General features: G+C 33.6%; 1 long non-coding RNA gene across 1 annotated transcript in view; it reads right to left on the reverse strand.

Annotated features, from left to right (window-relative positions):
- Positions 1-7449: 7449 nt before the first annotated feature.
- Positions 7450-15574, reverse strand: part of LOC308650196 — a 33032-nt gene continuing 24907 nt past the window's right edge. Inside the window, exon 3 of the long non-coding RNA XR_014022276.1 lies at positions 7450-7558. This is a non-coding gene — a long non-coding RNA (uncharacterized lncRNA). The remainder of the gene's footprint in view (positions 7559-15574) is intronic.

The following is a 15574-nucleotide window of genomic DNA, read 5'->3' on the forward strand; positions in this document are numbered from 1 at the left end:
GGAACAATCCTTTACCTGTTATGTGTTCTTGCATCTTTGTCAGAAATCAAATGTCTGGAAACTATGGATTTATCTAAGGGCTTCCAAAATTTCCTAATTCAAAGTGACAGAAGAGGAAGCATTTTGCAAACCATTTGAGGCACTGTGCTTGCTATATTCACATTCCCATTCTTGATTTTGAAAGAACCAAAGTATAGAAGAGCAGTGATGTATTTCATCAACATATCTTACATTTTTTATTTTCCTTCAATGTTCTAAAAAGTTATGCAAAATATTCTTTCCTGTCTTGATATATGCTATCAAAATATTCTGTCCTCTTCTCTAGCTTCTACATGCTTTATGTCTTTTCTTCTTCTTTTTTTTCTTTTGACAAATAGTTTATTGGTCTAATATCTAATATCTTTTTTTCTTTCTATTTATCTTGGAATGAGTTTAAACCTCTACAGTCATGCTAAGAGTCAAGAATAGATACTGAAGGAATCCCTTTGATAGACCAGTTGGTCTCCAGCTGCAACCCCACATTACTTATAGAAGAACTGAAATAGGAATTACAGCAGACTTTTTTACAAAAGTTATGGAAGCTACAAAGAATTAAATGGAGAGACATATTCAAAGTGCTAAGAGGAAAAAAAGAGACAAGAAAAGGAACTAAATAAAAAAGACAATGGAAACAAAAAAATTGTGAATCTCAAATGCTGTGGTTAGAGAAAATATCTAGCAAAATGAAGTAGATATAAAGCCTTTTCCAGATAAATAAAAAATAAGAACTATTGTCAACCAAACAGCTCTACAATAAATTTTAAATTAAGTTCTTTAGATAGAAGCAATGATCCTAGACAGAGATGAAGTATAAAAAAAGAAATGGAGACCTCTGGAAATGGTTAAATGAAAGTAATCATGATAGACATTTTTGTTATCTCTAATACTTGAAAGAAAAATTATATATCTAATGTAAAAATAGTAGCAATGTATTTTGCATTCGTAGCATACATAAATGACAATAACACAGAGGATGAGAAATGAAATTGAGAGAGAAAAGTTCTTACTCTCCATCTGAAATTGCATGATGTTAGATGTTTAGAGCTAGGTGACATTGACTCATTTATAGTTTTAAGGATGAGTCAAGGGAAATGGAATGTTTAGCATTATAAATGCCAGTATAATCTGAGAGAATTTTTCTTTTTTTTAATTTGTTCTTTTTAGATACTCATGAAAGTAGAGTGTATTTTGATATATAATATATGCATGGAGTATAACTTATTCTAATTAGAATCCTATTCTTGTACTTGTACATGATGTGGAGTTACCAAGTGTGTGTATTCATATATTAGGTAGGAAAGTTGTGTCTGATTCATTCTACTGTCTTTCCTATTCCCATCCCTCTACCTTCCCTTCATTCTCCTTTGTCTAATCCAATAGATTTATAATCTTCACCTCTCCCTCCCCTCCTTTGTTGTGTGTTAGCATCCACATATCAGAGAGGACATTCAGCCTTTGGTATTATGGGACTGGCTTAATTCACTCCACATGAGAGTCTCAAATTCAACCCATTTACTGGCAAATGCCATAATTTAATTCTTCTTTATGGCTTAGCTATATTCCATTGTGTATACAGATGACATTTTCTTTATTCATTTATGTGTTGAAAGGTACTGGGTTGGTTCCATAGTTTGGCTATTATGAATTGAGCTGCTATAAATATTGACATGGTTACATCACTGTAGTATGCTGATTTTAAGTCCTCTGAGTATAAACCAAGGACTGGGATAACTGGATCAAATGGTGGTTTCTGTTCTAGTTTTTTGAGGAATCTTCATACTGCTTTCCATAGTGGTTACATTGACTTGCAGTCCCACCAGCAATTTATGAGTAAATCTTTTTTCCCACATCCTTTTCAACACTTATTATTACTTGTATTTTTTTTATAATTGCTTTTCTCACTGGAGTGAGATGGACTTTCAGTATAGTTTTAATTTTCATTTCTCTAATTGCTAGATATGTTGAACATTTCTTATACGCCAATGAGAAATCAGCTGAATGAGAAATCAGGAAAACTATCCCATTCACAATAGCCTCAAAAAATAAAATACTTGGGAATCAATCTAACAAAAGAGGTGAAAGACCTTTATAATGAAAATTACAGAACAATAAAGAAAGAAATACAACTAGACCTCAGAAAATGAAAAGATCTCCAATGTTTTGGGATAGGCAGAATTAATATTGTCAAAATGTCCATGCTACCATAAGTGGTATACAGATTTAAAACAAGACCTATTAAAATTCTAATGGGGAAAAAAGAGGCCCAGAATAGCCAAAGTAATCCTCAGCAACAAAAGTGAAGCAGGAAGCATCACAATACCAGAACTTAAGTTGTACGATAGAGCTATAGTAACAAAAATAGCATGGTATTGGCACCAAAACAGACATGAAGACCAATGGAACAGAATAGAAGACACAGAGACAAACACACATAAATACAGTTACATCATACTAGACAAAGATGTTGTAAACATACATTGGAGAGAAGATAGCTTCTTCAACAAATGGTGCTGGGGAAACTGGAAATCCATATATAAAAAAATGAAATTTAATGCCTAATTCTCACCCTGCACAAACCTCAGCTCGAAGTGGATCAAGGATCTTGGAATTAAACTAGAAACCCTGCACCTACTAGAAGAAAAAGTAAGTCCAAGTCTCCATTATGTCATCTTAGGAATTGACTTCCTCAATAAGACTCCTAAAGTGCAAAAAGTAAAATCAAGAATCAATAAATGGGATGGTTTCAAAACAAAAAGCTTCTTCACAGCAAAGGAAATAATAAAAAATGTGAGCAGAGAACCTATAGAATGGGAAAAAAATCTTCACCACCATTCCTCAGATTAGAGAATTAATCTCCAGGATATGCAAAAACACAAAACACTTAACACCAAATAAACAAATAATCCAATCAATAAATGGACAAAGAAACTGAACAGACACTTCACAGTAGAAGATATATGAATGGTCAAAAAATATATGAAAAAATGTCCAACCTCTCCAGCAATTAGGGAATTTTTTTTTCTAACCACTAAGCTACAATCATTTTGAAATAACAAAGTAATGTGTCTCTTGTGATAAAGAATATTAAATTCTAGAAATGACATTAAATCATTTAGGTAAAATATAAATTTAAGTCTATAATCAGGACTTAAAGTTTTAGATTTATCATTTTTGTGCTTTTTTGCAGTGATTATACAAATTTATGAAAAAGATGTACAGAAGCATAGTTTTACCAGGAAAACAATAAAAAAAATCTGTTACAATATATGATAAAAATAATCTCCAAAAGAGAAAGACAAAATGACAAATAAGATTACAAGGGGAAAACAAACCAACAACAACCATAAATGGAGAGTTGGAAATTTGGCAAGGACATAAAAGAATAATCATGAATTCTACTCTCATTAAAGTAATATGTCAAAAGAACAAATTAAAATAATAAAAATAATATGTCAAATCTATAAGTTTAATATAAACTAAATTTGTGAGCAAGCTGAAAAAATTGCTTGAGTACCTGTACCACTGCAGATCTCTCTGTTACTAAGTTATTAACTCAATAAATGAATGTTGAATGAATAACCAGTTCAACACCAATCATTATATTTGAATATTTAGAGAAAATGTGTGTCCTATGTTTAGCCATAGCTTAAGGCAAAAGGAACAATTGGTCACACTGCTCTGTCTTTATTTAAAATTGTTCATTATGGATTTTTTAAGGTATTTTTTATTGTTATATATATGACACTATACATTCCTTGTCTTGATTACCATATTTTCCACAACCTCCTTAAATTTTGTGTTCCTCACTTCTCATCCTGGTCCAAGTCATGAAGAATGATCACCAGACTGTGTCTACTGCTAAAATCTCATGTGTTATTCTAATTATAAAACAAATGAAATCAATATGTGATAAATGAGAACCCATGCCATAACAACTTTATCTTCAATTAGGAATATGACCCTTTATGTACTAAAACTATAGTGGTTAGAAAGCATTTGAGATATGAACTTTTCTTCTATTATGAAAGAGGAAAACATTTCTTCCCATGAATAACTTAGAGGAAGAAGGCCAATTAGCATCTCAGGGTTATGTATTTCCCTGTTTTTATAGAACAGAGGTCACTGGCTGCAAATCAGACACACTAGAATTTTTGATTCTCCTCCCCCTGCTACTAATGCCTCTGGGAGAAAGAATCTGGAAGACTACCAGCCCAGTAATTTTTTCATTGTCTAAGGGGCACTGTGAAGAGAACCCGTCAGCAGTAGAAGAGACACAGGCCTAAACCAAATGACTGTTGCACAAGTGAGAAAAATTCATGCTTAAGGAGCAAAGATTCTTTCCTAGAACTGGTCAAGCTTATAAAATTTGTCTCTATTTTGTAACACAGCGTGAGAACATATATTTGTCTCCTTTCATAGAATGTCTGATTCCATCATCAGCCATAGTAATTGAGAGGTAGATTTTCAATAAATATTGATTGAGAATTAATACAAGTATGATATAAAACATTATTATTGTTCTCAAGTTAGAGTCCTGTTGACTTAGTTCATTAGAATGAGACATTAATTCTTTATTAGAAGTGATTATTAAATACATCTAAATTGAAACTGATGTCTAGAACATATTCCGATGAAAAGGAAGTCATTCAGCTACTCACTGATGTGTGATGTGTTCAAGTGTGCTGAGTTGGGGTGCTTTCTTGTTTTGATTTAAAGCAAAAAGTTAGAAAAACAGGATGAGACAGAAATTTCAATTGAGGGTCAGTATCTTAAATAAAGAGAAAGTAAATGCTGGGGAAAGCAAAGAGAAATAGAAGTGAAAAAGTTAAAAAATGTGGTTGACTTGAGAAATTTCAGGACAGTTTACTTGAAAGTGTGAAAAATATTATTAAGTAATTATACCTCTTTGGTGGGACTGCTTGAGAGGTTTGAAAAAGAATTATGAACTAGAGAACTTTAATCATATCCAGTAATAGGAAGGAAGCTGCCACTATTTCATTTATAAATAAAAGGAAACATTTAAAATGGAGTTTTTCATCATTAAAAAATTCCAATTACAATGAACAAATATGCTCTTTAAACAAAGTTTGTGAAAGGTAAAATCGCTGACTCCCAAATACTGTCAAACTCATTTTTAATCATTGGCAGAATTTTAATTGACTTTAATATTGTTTATTTTCTTTTGTTTCTTAATTATTCTTTCCATTTAGTTTTTGCTTATTTTTATAACATATACTTAGAATTGTTCCCTTTACCACATTGTTTGTGCTTTAAGATTCCTCTGCTAATTTCTTTTTCTAGAGTTACTTCTTAGTTAACCACACTGGACTCTAGCCTTGGTTTATATTTTTGCAACATAAATTAAATTCTAGTTTATCCTACTAGGTCAAAAATATCCCCTTTTTTCCTGAAGAATTATTTCCAGGCATATTTAAGTTCAGTCCCTTAGGACTCTCCTTATTTTACTCAAATTTTTCCAACATTAAAAAAAATGAACTGTTTTCTTTTAGCAAAGTTGAGCAGTTTGACATATAATTTTGCAATACTTATTCTTAATTTGGCTCTTATTATTCTAAACATTTGGATACTTTTAATTTAATTTATTAGGACAGAAGTGATACTTTTCACACTAAAATGCACTAACATGAAAAATAAAAACATACAAATGCCTTGTGTTAGGCACGTGGAAAGTCTAGTTTGGAACTTGTAGTTTTTAATTGCTCAGAACTAAGATATCTGAGTCTGCATAATATTCTGATACAGGATTTTTACCTTACCCATTGTGTTAGTCCATTTTCCATCACTGTGACCAAAATACCTGGTGAGAACAATTTAAAGTAAGAAAAGTTTATTTTGGGTTCATGCTGTCAGAATTTCAGTACTTGGTGGGTCAACTCCATCACTCTGGGTCCAAGGTGAGATGGTGCATCATGGAATCAGGGCATAGTAGAGTAAAACTACTCAACTCATAGGAAGGAAGTAGAGAGAGGCAGGAGGCAGGAGTCAAGACATAATCCCCAAAAGAATTTTCTCCTCTAGCTATCCCCTGTCTGCCTATAATTACCACCCAATATAGTAGTCCTTTCAATCCATCAAATGGATTAATCCACTGATTAGGTTACAGCTCTCATAATCTAATCACGTTACCTCTGAACATTCCTGCATTGTCTCACACATGAGCTTTCAGGGAATTTTTCTATAACCAAACCATAGTATCTATTTGAGAAATTTTCTTTATTTTCCCTGGTGTTTTAAGTCTGGGTCAAAAATGTTTGTGTCTGTGTGCATGGAAGAGAGACAATGATTGATACTGTCTTCATATCTGGAATTACACAGTACTACCTATGAAATAGATAGAAATTATATCCTTTGTCTTTGAAGCCCAAAAATTTTCAGTAGAAACATTAAAAAGTACATTATCTTGTCACTTTATATAAGCAGAAGTGATATTTTAAAAACATAGCTGAGCAGCATAGTTTTAGTATTGGCATATGGGAGATGGTTAAAAGGTGTGTAGTGGATGAACCACCTACCTCCCAGCATGGTTGCCTTAGGTGTAGTGATGACTGTGCATGTGCTCTATTTTGGCCTACATGTTGCTTTCTTCATCTGTTAAGATACTGCCAGTAACCTTTCAGGAACCAGCAAACACAGGATCACATTCAGTAGAGCTCTTTACTAGAAGACACTACATGAGCAAAGTTCCAGAACCTAGAAACTATTGACAATATAAGTAAAAGACTCCAAGTCTCCACTGATCAGTTATTTGGCCTTTCGGGTCCTCACACTCTTTATCTGCAAAATGTAAGAGCTAGACTGCATCTCTTGTGTTAAACTGTATTTTGGGGGGGTGGGGGGCAGGTACAGGGAATTGAACTCAGGGACATTCGACCACTGAACCACATCTCCAGCCCTATTTTATATTTATTTAGGGACAGGGTCTCACTGAGTTGCTTAGCACCTTGCTTTTGCTGAGGATGGTCTTGAACTCACGATCCTCCTGCTTCAGCTTCCTGAGCCACCGGGATTACAGGCATGCACTACCATGCCTGGAGTTAAACTATATTTTGAAAGCCTTAGAATTGAGCAAAGATACACTAAGGTCTGCCTACAAGAGAAAACCTCAGTAAAAAAGACTCTGGGGTTTCCTTTAGCAGATAGATTTCTTATTGCTTTTCTATTATCTATTGTGGGTATTAGGCTTTCTATGAGAGTATGTTTGAAATAAGGTTTTGATAAGTACATATATTTGAAACCATCCAATGGCCTTTTCCATTTTAAAAGCTGGCTTTCTTATGGATTAAATATAATATGTTAAATAAATCATATATATTTTATTACAGCTTTCAGCTTTTATATGGTTTCCATATTCGCCACATTATTTAATTGGGTGTTAGGGCAGATGTGATTCTGTTTCACAACAGGGTCTCAGAGCCATCACAGGACCTGTGCTGGTAACACGGGGACTAGAATCCAGGCCTTCTTTCAAGTCTGCTATTCTCCACCATCTCTCTTCCTCCTGTATCAGATACAATCAGAGAGCTGTCATTCTTCATACTCTTTGGACTTGTTCATCCAACAGAATGATTTGTACTAATATTCTTGCAGCACGTCTGAACTCAGTGTTTGTGCACTGTTCAAGTTGACTTATAGGCATTATGTAATTAAGTGAGTTCATTACTAACACATGTTTTCACTCTATGTATGTACAATTAATGGATTCTCAATTCTACATAAAACATCCTATTCCCTGTGCAAACCCTAGCCAAGTGTTTCCACAGGTCACTGAACACTGATGACCACTCTGCATGTTGATCTTCATTTCCCTACATTTATTTTCTTCCACCAGTTATGCTTATCAAGAGGAAGTTGTGTTTGTTCCCTAAGTTGGTTATGCATTTTTTGATAGTATAATTATGCATAAATTATGTCTTATAAAATCCTATAATATATGGCTTTGGAAGAGGTTTATTTTATTTTATCCTGGTGAAATATTGAGGGCTTGGTGGAGGTTTAATGAAAAAAAGGTACTTAAAATGCTATCAGATTAGATACTGGTGAGGAAACAATAATAAAGAAAAATAATGCTCATATGGAAGGAGTATTGCTCTTAAAAGTAGTCATTATTTTGTCCAAATAATCTCAAGTACTTTAAATGAGCCTAGTAAATTGTCTAATATTTACCATATAGATGAATTCATCCTTTATTGAGGTCCAATACCAGGTCCTCAAAGGATTCATAGGTGGCATTTAAAGAATAAATCGTCTACTTAGACAACCACCAAGAGGCCCTGATAATAACCTCTCCAGAATTAAAAATTATTTTCAGTAACCTAATTACAACTTTAAAATATTAAAATGTTATATTTTTATTGCTTATGGTTATCATAAAACACTTCATCAGCCAGGCATGCTGGTACACACATGTAATCCCAGCAGCTTGAAGGCTGGAGGATCCAACTTTCAAAATCAGCCTCAGAAAATTAGTGAAGCCCTAAGTAACTTAGGGAAACACTATTTCAATGTAAACAAACAAACAAACAAGTGATAAAAAGGGCTGGGGATGTGGCTCACTGGTAAAATGTCCTTGGGGTTTAATCCCTTGGTACCAAAAAAATTAAAACAAACAAACAAAAAACTTGTCATCATCAGCCTAAAACTTTAGATCTTTCTGCCTAAACCAAGAAGAACAAATAGAAAAACTAAAAGAATTAAAGAAACCATAGGACTGAATATAAAGTAATTATCTTTACATTGATTAAAATGATCATTTTGATCAATTATCAAGAAAACTGGCATCATCTAGAAAATAATTTGTGTTGATCCAAATTGAGATGGGAACATAGCCTTTTTTTTTTTAAGAGAGAGTGAGAGAGGAGAGAGAGAATTTTTTAATATTTATTATTTTTTTTAGTTTTCGGCGGACACAACATCTTTGTTTGTATGTGGTGCTGAGGATCAAACCCGGGCCGCACGCACGCATGCCAGGCGAGCGCGCTACCGCTTGAGCCACATCCCCAGCCCAAACATAGCCTTTTAAATATGTGTTTTAAGTGCCTGATGAAAAAAATCTATGACATTAATAGTGCTTGTAAAAAGGAAGATGTTTATGTTTCTGAGAATTCGAACATAGCAAGCAGTTATTAATCTGGTGTCTCCTTAAATTCACAAAAGAATCAAACAGTGTTCACATGAAGAGAACTTGACAAACACAGACACAGGATTTGGGGAATGAGATACTCAAGTCTTCCTGAAGTGTCAGTGATGATTTTAGAAAGAAGGTACTTGAGCTGTGACTAAGAGAAGCATTTTCAAAGGTGGAGAAATGGTGAAAGCAAGAAAGAAGTGGTAGGGAGGGATCCAGGGAGGCAGCAGGCAGGAGTCAGAGTGGACAGAGCGCGGAAGGCAGTGCCAGGTTTCATAAATGTGAGGCAGGGAAATATGAGTTTTCCAGAATCAGTTTCCCCAAGTTTATATTGGATTTTCATTCTCAGTCTAGGCACAGACATACAAACAACTGGTAACTCTGATAAGATAGTACTCAACAGAATGGTGCAAAAGCCATGATTTGTGTTAAAGGATAAAAGAAAGACAATTGTACCAGGTGTGGAGCTACACATTCATTATGGTTTCATTTAATAATTAAAATTTTAGGATTATTATTTTCTGCTTTTTAAGTCAACCGAGTCTTTAAAATGTTAATTGTACTGGTTTTCAGAGCAGAATCCCACAACTGCCACAGTTAAAAGTCCCATAGTTATAGGCAAAAGTCTGTGCAGGGGCAGGCAGGAATGATAGGCTGCAGACAAACAGAGAAAAATGCGCAAATTTGGCTGGAACTCACAAGCACAGAGGCCTAAGCCGTGGACTGTGTGATCTACAGAGGGGCCACACACAGGTAACAGAGAGAAGTAAATTCTTCAGACTGACATCCCGACTGGATGAAGAAGAATGAGTCCACTGGACCCACTGACTGGATACATTAACCATTCAGGCTTTACCAGAGGCCCAGGCACATGAATGCCTCCATTTTCAAATACTACTGTTGCCTCTCTAAATTCACAGAGCATTGTGGACCCAACCCAGACACATGGGGCATAGTTTAAATACTCATGTAAATTTCTCTAGGATGAGCTCAGAGGGTTTTATGTATAATCACTCATTTATGCTGGAAAAAAAAATAAGCAATTGTGATCAGGTACAAGTCATCCCTTTTAGTGCATAAAAACAAACACACATTTAACAGGGAGATATGTCTGTAACTGAGCATTATTTACTTAATATTTTTTAAATGATTGGAATTTCTATGAGCAGCCACAGGTATCTTTAAAAATCTAACAGTGATCAGGTGGGGTGGTACACAGCCGAAATACCAGCAGATTGGGAGGCTGAGGTAGTAGGATCACAAGTTAAAAGCCAGCTTAACCAATTTGATGAGGCTCCTAAGCAACTTAGTGAAACACTGACCTAAAATAAAAATGGCTGGGAATGTGGCTCAGTGGTTAACCATCCTTGAGCTTAATCCTTGGTACCAAAAAAATTGAAGGGAGCTAGATCACATTATTTTAAATGTTTTCAATTCTTCCTTCAAAGAAGGAAAGAGACCTGTTAAAAAGTCTTAATTAAATATGATGCCTTGAAACATAAAATGCCTTGCTTGTCATGATGCACTTATGCAAACTGGAATATCAATTCAGTTCCTGGCAGAATGATTAATGCATTTACATCAACACTCAGGGAATGTGGTGGCAAAGGGGTTATAAGTGCCTTTAGCTTGCCATACGAGGAATAATTACTCTTGCTTTTGTGATTCCACATGGGTCTTCAAAAATCAAAGGATAGCATCGTCCAGGTGTCTCATAGAACTCCTATATATAGATAAGGTGAAAAAAAGACTCCCAGAAGCCATTGTTTCAAAATTATAGCAGCACTAGCCTAATTATTACAGAAACGATAAAAAGGATTTGACTAAATGGCAAGTGATGGGCTTAAGATTCCTTACTGGGCATCAGGAATGAATTTATTTGAGGAAGATGGATCAGAGGTAGGAAAAATTCGATGTTGTCATTCTGTGCCCACTACTGACCGTCTCTTCTTAGAGTTTGCTTTTTGACATACAATAAGATGCATGTGTTTTACTTCTGGAAATCTGAGTCTTTTTAGTGTTTGTAACAAAGTCTTAAACATGTACACCCACTTATTTATTTATACAGTATAGTTTTGATAGGAGAATTCTCTTTCAGGAAAACATATTAGTAAAAAATATTGGTAAAAATAAACAAATGCAACTTTGCTGACCAGAAAATTCATTCAATATCACTGTAAACAGAAACTTTCTTCCAGCATCATTTTTTTCCTTTATACAGAAGTCTTTGCCTTTATCTGTCTCTCTCTTGTTTATCATATTCCTTTTTTCTTTAGATGATAGGAAGATTTTTTAAATTACAAATTATTTTTGTTAAACAGAATTTCATCTCAATCCATCCTCAAAGGCCTTGTACGTTTCCAGCGAATTTTATTCTCTTTATAAAGTTTCTGACCACATACAAAATGTCTTAGTAGAGTTTCATCAATAATATTTTTATATAATTAAACTCACCAAGTACATATTGTCTTTAATTTAAAGCTCAGCAAACAGATGTTATTTTCAAAAAAAATAATAAAAGCATTGAAGAGAAAATATGCCAACTAGATTGAAAAGAAATAGGCATACATTGAAATGGAATGCCAGAAAGAGAAAATAAAATTACATTATTAATTTGGTGTATATTTCTTTTTTCCTTTTTTGCCATTTGAAAGGCCTGAGCGGAGCCAGAATTTCATCACCTCTTTCAAAACATAAGGATATGTGTAAAAAGCCCTGAGGTCTGAAAGGTTTATGTGACATTTCCTATAACACATTTAATTTAATTCACCTATGTTTCAGGAACTGTGATAAACACTAGGCAGCTGAGATGAGTGGGCACAGTCCTTGCTGAAAGAAATCCAGTAAAGATTTTATACACACACACACACACACACACATACGCATGGAAGCACACACACACACACAAATGTAATAATTGATGTTTATGCAGGATGCTAAAATAGCACAGATTGTAGGCACTTAGTCTGGGATATGGGTTCAGGAAAGGTCACTGAAAGATGATTCCTGAAGGGTAACTTTTAGAGAATAAATTGAAGCTGGAGGAAGCACATGTTTTCATTGTTCATACTTATGACAATATTGTCATTTTAATAGCAATGTTACTATTTTATTTCTGTTTTTAAAACCAATTTTGAGCCATTATTGCAATTTTGTAATGTCAGAGATGGAAGGTAAAATAATAATTCAACAAGCAAACAATGCTCATTTAGCAAATATTAACATTAAGAATCAAATTGTCTAAAAAGAATATTTGCCAAGTTAACAGTATTAATGCTATTCAAATGTCAAATAGTATTTAATCTTAATATGAAAATTGAATTTGCATTTAATTTTACATTTTAAAATTTTATTTTTTTTTATTTTATTTTTAGTGAGAGAGGAGAGAGAGAGAGAGAGAGAGAGAGAGAGAGAGAGAGAGAGAGAGAATTTTTTAATATTTATTTTTTTAGTTCTCGGTGGACACAACATCTTTGTTGGTATGTGGTGCTGAGGATCGAACCCAGGCCGCACGCATGCCAGGCGAGCGCGCTACCGCTTGAGCCATATCCCCAGCCCCTAATTTTACATTTTAAATAGCTGAAATATATATTCATAATTTTTAAAATCTCTTTTTTCTCTGAAAATAACAATTTTCAACCCCAGAGACATAAGTCATTTTTTTACCACATTTTAGAAGATAATAGAAAGTATTTAAATTTTAAAATACATACATGCAAAAAATCACAGAAACAGATTAATTCACTGGGTGAAACTAAGTCACATGATTGATAATTAATTATTAAACTACTTATTGCCAATAAGAAACAGTCCTATATGCATGCCCAGTGTGGGGAGTTTTTATGTATAAAAGCTTACTATGTATCTGCTATTCTTAATTATTATATCATTTTTGTCTCTGTGAATTTAATATTATCATCCATTACTTTTTCTAATAAAAATTGACTCACTAAAACTGTGAATTTCCCATGACATTTTTCTGTATAATACAGAATTTTCTTAGGGATAATGCTTATTTAAAAGTTCTCTGACCTAGTTGTCTTATTTCCTTCAGTTCTACAATGAATAAAAATCCATTTTAGTATATCTTGTTCATAATATGCATATTATGATATATATGCATATTATATTTCATACTGTTTTCATTTATTTTTAAGAAATGCATGTGCTGCTTTCCCAGGTAAAGACCTCTTTTCCTTTATTTTACCAGAAACAATTCCATTCTCATTCCCAGATTCAATTTAACTTTCACAAAATGTAATACCTCTACAGATTATTTGGAATTGCTTAATAATTTCAAATGGAAATTTTTCAAAAGTCTGTGTGTGTGTATTTGTGTGTGTGTGTGTGTGTATGTGAGTGTGTGTGTATGTGAGAATGAGAGAAAGAGAAAGTGTTTGATTCAGAGATAAGTTCTTGCATCATTAGGTAAAGTTTGACTAGAATGTGAAATATTTTAATTAATTAAGAAAAACGATCCCTGCATATTTCAAATAAATTTTCTTTACAAACGTAAACCACTAGTAATTTAGAAAAACAAAGTTTAAGCACTAAATATTTTGGGGGTTGGTACTAGGTATTGAATCCAAGGGGTACTTTACCGCTGAGCTGCATCCCAAGCCCATTTTACTTTTTATTTTGAGACAGGGTTTCACTAAGTTACTTAGGGCCTAAACAAGTTTCTGAGGCTGGCCTTGAGCCTGCGATCCTCCTGCCCCAACCTCTAGAGCTGCTGGGATTACAGGCATGTGCCATCATGCATAGTATGTACTAAAGATTTTAACTGTGATTTTTTAAATGATGATAAATATATCAGAAAGCAAGTGTAAAAAAATCTCATATTGAATATTAAAAAATCTAAATACAAGAAAATTCATAGTTCTAATTTAAATGGCATGTATTCCCCTCTCTCAAACTGGATTCCTACTGGAATGTATGCTATTCTATTGTCTTTCATTTATTTATTTATTTTTAATTGATGTATTATGATTTATATATAAAATTGGAATGTATTGTTTCATTTTCATGCATGCACTAGTATAAATCGTTCAATTTAATTCCCCAGTTCTTCTCTTTTGCCTCCCCTCCTCAGACCTCCTGGGTCCCCTGCTTTATGCTACTGATCATTCTTCTATTTTAGCAAGATCTCCTTTTTCCATTCCTTTTTTGCCTTTAGCTTTCATGTATGAGAAAAAATCCTTGACTCTCTGGGTATGGCTTATTTCACTTAGCATGATGTTTTTCACTTGCAACTATTTACCAGCAAATGACATAATTCTTCCTTATGACTGAGTAGAATTCCATTGTGAGTGTATATGTGTATGTGTTTATATATATATAAATGTGTGTGTGTGTGTATATATATGTGTGTGTGTGTGTTTATATATGTGTGTATATACATATATTACAGTTTCTTTATCCATTCATCTATCAATGTGTACCTATGTTGGTTCCAAAACTTGGCTATTGCGAATTATGCCACTGTAAACATTGGTATTCACATATCACTATAGTATGCAGATCTCAGTTCTTCTGAATAAATACCAAGGAGTAGAGGATCTGGGTCATATGTTGGTTCCATTCTTAGTCTTTTAAGGAATCTCCATTCTGCTTTTGAAATGATTATATTAATTTGAAGTCCCACCAATGATATATAAGTGTACATATATTTCTGCATCCTTACTGCAATTATCTTGATTTCCACTCTGAGGTGAGATGAAACTGGTGTATTTTTGATTTTCATCTCCCTGATTGCTAAGAGTGTTGAACAATTTTTTTTTTAATATATTTGGTGGCCATTTCTATTTCTTCTTTTGATAAATGTCTATTTAGATCTTTGGCCCATTTATTAAGGAGTTTATTAGCTTTTTCAGTATTAAGTTTTGGGGTTCTTTATATATTAGGTTATTAATCCTTTGTCATAAAAGTAGCTGGCAAAGATGTTCTCTCATTTCTAGTTTTTTTTCTTCATGCCTTTGTTTCCATTGCTGTGCAGAAACTTTTTAATTTAATGCTATCTCATCTATTGTTCTTGGTTTTATTTTTTTACTTTAAGGGCTTTTTTAAGGAAGTCAGACCCCACACCAGTATGTTGGAGTGTTACCCCTATGTTTTCTTCTAGTAGCTTCACTATTTCTGGTCTAATTCCTAGGCCTTTGATTTATTTTGAGTAGATTTTTGTGCAGGGTAAGAGGTAGGGACTTAGTTTCATTCTTCTATATATGGATATTCAGCTATTAAAGCACTATTTATTTAAAAAGTTACCTTTTCTTTTACATAGGCTTTGGCATTTTGTCAAGGATCGGATGACTTGTATATATGTGGATTTATCTCTGTCTTCTAGTCTGTTTCATTGGTCTTTCTGTTTTTATGCCTATATCATGCTGTTTT

This window comes from Spermophilus citellus (genome assembly GCF_964194105.1).
Source record: "Spermophilus citellus genome assembly, chromosome: 5".
NCBI classification, from domain to species: domain Eukaryota; kingdom Metazoa; phylum Chordata; class Mammalia; order Rodentia; family Sciuridae; genus Spermophilus; species Spermophilus citellus.